We start from the raw sequence: 6672 nt of genomic DNA, 5'->3' as shown, positions 1-6672 counted from the left end.
AAGCTTTTATGGGTGTCATCGTTAATTTTGGTTTAAGTACACTATGTAATTTCGTTCCAAATAAACAATTTTGAATTTGAATTTTTTGAATTTCAAAGAGTAAAAAACATACACACATCCTCACAAACTTTCGCATTTATAATATTAGTAGGAAGGAGGTAGGATACTGTCGGGTGTAAGTCCCCAGTTCCACCACTTCCTAATGGCATTGATAGCTTATTTAACAATATTTAACATAAAAAGAGAAAAAAGAAACACAACGAAATATATTATATCTGTGCCTCAATATGACTTAAATTCTACTTTAGACATCGAATCAAATGGTGTCAGGCTTAAAATAATTAATAATCTGTAACGAAATAAAGCCTATTAACAGTTTTGCTAAGCTTACATGAATACCTAAAATCATATAGGCTATACCGGTTGTAATCCTGAACTGTACATATTGCGTAACCACAATCTATTATTCCTATTATAACTATTATATATTATAACTATTACAGATATCAGAACTTTAAACTCATGTCGAAATCACTTTACCTAATAAATAAATGACATTGACAATGGACAGCTTTTAAAATAAAACGAGAAACGTCCAAAAATTTTAAGTTAAGAGCACTCGTATATGTTTTGTATGAGATTGTAGAAAGAATTTAGTTTCCTCATGTGGAATCATATTACCGCCCTTGGCTTCACACTCTAACTGGGGTTATAATAAAAAGCTATTATCCTTCTAAAATATTTACCTCTATTCAATAATTTAATGCCAATCAGTTTATTCATTTTGATATAAAAATATAATTGGTTTACATTCATACCTGCCCCAGGATATATGGCCACACTAACTGCAGGATCGTAAAAACTTCCTTTCAGAAGATTGAAATAATGATGATAGTGTATCAATATGTACTACATTATCATTGTTTTCTATGATAAATTAATTGTTAGATCACCTCAGAATTAAACATTTACAAGCACATTTGGTATTTTAATTTATGCTATGCATAAATCAGGGTCACCTTCATGTCTCTACAATTGGCTGAAACAAACTGTACACAAAAATTAAATTGTTTTGACATAATGAAACCCAGTTAAAAGAACATTTAAAAACGTTAAAAAGCACCATCGCTCGATTCATTCACGCCAGCTTAAAAACTGCCATTTGTCTTGGCGCAAAAAACAAAAACATTTGTTTCATTTACAACGGATGTGTATTAAACTCTCATCGGATAAGAAATACAATAATCATTAAGTGGATGTGTTTAAATGACTGTTTGATCGTGCCAAATGTCGGTATGTATTTTGTTATCACGCAGTATTGTGTAATTGTATTATTTCACTGTAAATACTTTGATCAAGATGAGAAACGTCATGTATCCATTTTATTGGAACTTTTTTGTGTTAAAACGTATTTATTTTTATTTTAAATAGCACTTTTATGGTTACTGGTTGGTGTGTTTATTGTTTTGTTTTTGCATTTTTTATTTTTAAATTTATCTGTTTTTAATTTAACCAGCCAACGTAGCAACGTAGCAACGTATTATAAGCATTGCAGTCATAGTAATAGAATTTATTTTATGTTGTTGACATTAATTATAGATAGATACGATTTTTCTTCTTATTCATTAAAAAAATAACTAATTTTGACATTGCAATAAACGTCAAATTTTTTCATCAGTCATTATAAAGGAATTAACATAATTAAATATTTTCTCCTTAATATAGTATTTGATACAATATTATAATCATTGAAATAATGTTTCATATTGTTTGAGATGATTGTTAATCATTGCAATAGATGACGTGGGGTGTCCCTTGGGAACGGGAAACCGAAAGATTATAGATATGATATTCGAGAGGGTAGGCGTTGCCACATTTAAACGAAATGACGCGGGTTCGAATCCCTCCTCGTGATCAATTATGTTCTGTCCTTTAATAATTTCTCATTTCTTTATCTATTTCATAAGTTGAATTAATAATTTCATGTAATTAGCGAAAACAGTTTGTAAATAGACGGCGAGTATGTTTATCGAATAAATATTGAAATTTTTGTAACGGTCGAATTTCGACTATTTTATACAACTAATGTAGACATTTCCTCACCCACAATACCTTTTTTTTAGTGGGGAAATCTTGCAAAGATTCCCACGGCCCCCAGGGAAGGAGCCGTGGGTTATGTCGGATTACATTACCTAAATTAAGACTGAATTCTTCTCATCAAGAAAATAATGACTGTTAGTTCTATCGATCGTCAGGTAACATTAATCGTTTTTTATTTATACGAACAAATCTCTAATATTACTGAACCAGTTTTTGATTTTCTTCAACCAATAGAAAGTTCATGACATAAATTAGTCCTGAGTGACAAGTGCTATTTTTTTTTAAAGTTACCCCGGATCAAACCTTATGATTTAATCCAGCAACTTGGAGTCATGTAATCACCTGGAAAGGATATCACATGTTTTCAAATGAGTTTTGTTCTTGGAAAGTTATGAGATATTCAGTACGTATATTTCCATTTAGTGCTAGAGTGGTGTTAAACTTGATCAATTGAAATATTAACTGATTTTTGTGAACGACCTACAAATCTAGAAACTTCAGCAGCTCGATTATAATGTCTTGACCTTTTCAGAATAATAGATTTAGTCATAAATAATCTACACGTCGTTGGAACGCTCCTACCAATTGCACATGGCGCATTTTCGCGGTCCATTTGTAGCAGACAGAGCGGTCGTTGGTCATGTGCTTCTGTCCTCGTGTTACTCTTATTGTAGGTATATCTTATGTATGTTGTTATTTCATTTAAAAACAATATGTAAATACTTTTTTAATTGACACTGGCAACGAGGAAACGTTCATGTCATTTTTTAAGAAAAATGTAGTTTAAATTAGGAATGATTTACGTATTATTCATGTTTTTCCAATGGGAATAGATTGTTACTGGATTGGTTAATGGAAGAGTTTGTTACTGTGCTTAAATGATTTCTACATAGTTTTAGTAACGTTTGAGTTTTTATTGTTCGTTTGCGAGTTTAAATAACAGAACCATCATTTAATTACAATCACTACGTCATAGCATATAACAAAGTCACTTTCCGACGTCTGTGTGTCTGTATGCTTAGATCTTTAAAATAATGCAATAGATTTAGATGGAGTTTTTTTATAGATAGAGTGATTCAAGTGGAAGGTTTATATGTACAATAACATCCATTCAATAGTAGAGAAACATTGTTACTGAATTTAGACATTTCAAAGATAGCAAAAATCTCAGGGGTATAGAAATAGGGGCTTCACTACGATCATAACGCAGCGAAGCCGCAGGCTTAAGCTAGTAGCATATATACAAAACCTATTCACGACAATATCATTTAAACGTAAGATTTAAAAGGATACAACAAATTAGTTACATAAAGTAGGTATGTATAAAACCTCCAAAAACAATCACTGAAATACATGTCTGACAATATGGGCAAGAGTGAATCGATAAATCGTATTTAAACAATAACTCAGAATATCTTCCTTGCTTATACAGATGGCTGGAATCAACTAACGAGAAACCGATTTATTTTTGCACAAAATTATCACAGCTGGATATCAGTGCAGTTCGTTCACGAGTAATTTGATCCTTTCTTCCTTTAGAACTGATTATAACAAGATTGTACGATGACATTTGCTCGTTATAAAGTTACTTCAGTTTACGTTTTCAGTTACTAATTTGATTGTTTCAGTTTTAGGTTACTAAAATGATACATATGAAGAAATCACTTTAAAGTGACAAGGCCGCCCCATTATATTTATCTTCAACAATGTTATATTTTCATTTTTCTTCTTTATGAGTAATAAAAGTGTTAAAATAAATAAATAATTAAAATAAATATGTAGCAATTAACTCTCCTAAAACGCTCTTTAAACTCGATTTTGACCAATTTTAAACAGACAGATCTATCAGTCTCCCCGTGACCGCTCGCTGTAAAGTGTTCGAAACGTCAGGTTAACAATATAATGAATAAATCGCGTTTAAAATGCGTTAAAAAGTTTTTAATTTCTAATCAGACAGATCTAATTCAAACTTTATACCGACTCATGTCAAGGATCTGTGACAATACAGTCAATCGCCAGGATAAAATAATTTCCTTACATTCTTAATCAATTGAAACGTGAAAAAATACATATTAATTTATTCTCTGTGTCTACAATCAGTATATAAACGATTCGTAGTTATAAAAACTTCAACAGACTAAGCATCTGAACAACCATTTACATTTAATTTCACACAATATACATAAATATACACAAAATATATTTAAATTTAACTTTTATGAAGCATTATATGAAATTGAAATACATAAAATTCCTCGGCTATATTGCTGGCGATTAAAATAATGCTAAGGGGAATTTCAAAATAAAATCTGGCGGAAATTCAAACGCTTCCTAGAAGACCACTAATCCATATTATATATTACAGCAGCTACCGAAAATACGGGAAAATTAAAGAATATCTTATTTCAAACTATTCACATAATTAGAACATTCCAAATCATGTTTGAATTGTTTATACGAAATATATTGGCGTAATCACCACATTCTCAATGTCATAAATAGCCAACTAGCATTTGTTGATTTGACGGCAACCATGTGTGACTCAGTTTATCGCAATTTATAGCGAAAAGGTTTTCTATTACAGGCAACTCCTTCATAAGAAAAAGGAAACTTATCCAGCTACACATCAGAGAGGCATCGAATTACTAACACATACTTTTCTACAAAGTTTTAGATACTATGATCTGTTAATTCGAAATGTTTTATCATGACTCAACGATTTCACAAGGGTCACAGATTATAAATAGATGTCAACCTACGTTCAGGAATCACGAGTCTTACATACTTTTATAAAATGGATTCCAATCCCGAAAATAGCAGATTTCGTTCCCGATTACATCACATGTTGACATTCCCGCCTGAGGTTGGGCCTAAAACTATATTTACAAAATCTAGCTGTCCTGCCAAGCCCAATTTAATGTATTTCTACGTTATAATCGACTCAAACACACTCGAACGATTTGTCAGACTGACGCCTAGATTCCAAGAAATATAATAAAGCATTTAGTGAAAATCAACAAACTTAACCCAATTAATCTCGGTGTGCATTTAAAATAAATTATACGTTACCCGTGTCACAATTAAACACTCACTCAACACAAAATTTAGCACGAATGCTGGCTTTTTAAAAATATTGCACTTACTTCCGATAAGTTGAAAAACCGCCGAAATTTTAAATGGCGGGAAACAGATCTAGCGAAATGTTGCCAGCTATTGTTGATTGTTTCCACTGGGAGATTTAAATTTCGAATTTTAAGTTTATTGTCCACGGAGTCTGTTCTGAGCCAGAGGATATACGTGACTAAAGTTGTTTCACGTAATGTAAAATTTAGGTGCCGGTCGGAAATGTGTGATGTATTTTTGATCGCGTCATACCGCTAAGGGTCAGTTCTCACTGACTTTTGTGTCGGAATTTATTGGTAGAAGTAACTTATCCTTTATTACCTTAGGTGGCCTTATTAGGGAAAACGATCAAATTCTATACAATTAATTATTAAATTATTGCAAAAAGACATAATGCAAACAAGACAATTCAGTACGCCTCTATAATTGATAGCCAATAAACTGCATTTGCAATGTTTAATGTGAAAAATACAAACTACCCAATTTTCTATAGTTATATAAACAAATTGACAGGTTTTAAAACATAAGTTTAAGAATGTAATATCTTATAGTTTGTTTTTAAAGTTTATTAGTTTATTTTCATCAAAAATGAGTAAAATAGCTTTTCTGATGGATGGTGTAACATCAATATGATTTCAAAAGAGCAACTACAGAGTTTCTTTCTTGTCCGCTCTTCTCCGTAAAAATTCTAGACGAGTTCTAGTTCAAACAAAAATGTTTAAATGGAAATTAATATTTAAATTATCAGTTTAGTTGAGTAAATAGTGTTTAAGAAGGTTTTCATTTTAACGGAAAATATTTCGCAAAAACCATATTTGCCGTATATTTTCTAATACTTTTTTTAGCCAAATTTATTATAACGAATACTTGAATATTCTATGTGGAATACTTATGAATATATGGCCACAATTTATTTAATGGTGTCGATATTATCCTGAAGGTTGATATGTACCTACGCGTTAACACACTGAGAACTGTAACACCGATAAAGAGTCATAAATAATTGTTAAACGATTTAACTTAGAATTACCATAATAAATAATAAATTACTTTTATATATAACTAACAATATGTAAAAGAAAAACGTGTTAGTTATAACTATTTATAACTCAAGAACGACTGAACGGATTTGGTTGAAAATTGATAAAAAAGAAGTGTAAAGGTAGGAAGCGGAAACAGTATTATAATAAAATATAGTTTAAAAAAACTAAAAAACACGCTTTTCAAGCACATCAAACTAAAAACTATAAAATAATTTTTAATATAAGCTGAAAACAATAATGAACGAAAACACCTTATTTCTCACTTTAAACATAGAGATTTCATTCAAATTTCGTACACTTATCAAGAACCATCATTCATCCCATCATGCCATTACTCAATACACGAAAAATATGGCACAAAGCGCCCCACGCTTTTTTCACAACAATACTAGTATTTTTCATTCAT

General features: G+C 30.8%; 1 protein-coding gene across 1 annotated transcript in view; it reads right to left on the bottom strand.

Annotated features, from left to right (window-relative positions):
* The window catches only part of LOC119837630 (filamin-A), a 69042-nt gene extending 63648 nt beyond the window's left edge, over nucleotides 1–5394 (bottom strand). The window contains exon 1 of the mRNA XM_038363318.1: nucleotides 5244–5394. The gene's annotated coding sequence lies outside the window, so the exon portion shown is untranslated. The remainder of the gene's footprint in view (nucleotides 1–5243) is intronic.
* Nucleotides 5395–6672: the final 1278 nt, after the last annotated feature.

Source organism: Zerene cesonia, chromosome 28 (genome assembly GCF_012273895.1).
Source record: "Zerene cesonia ecotype Mississippi chromosome 28, Zerene_cesonia_1.1, whole genome shotgun sequence".
NCBI classification, from domain to species: Eukaryota; Metazoa; Arthropoda; class Insecta; order Lepidoptera; family Pieridae; genus Zerene; species Zerene cesonia.
This window is presented reverse-complemented; position numbering and strand designations above follow the sequence as displayed.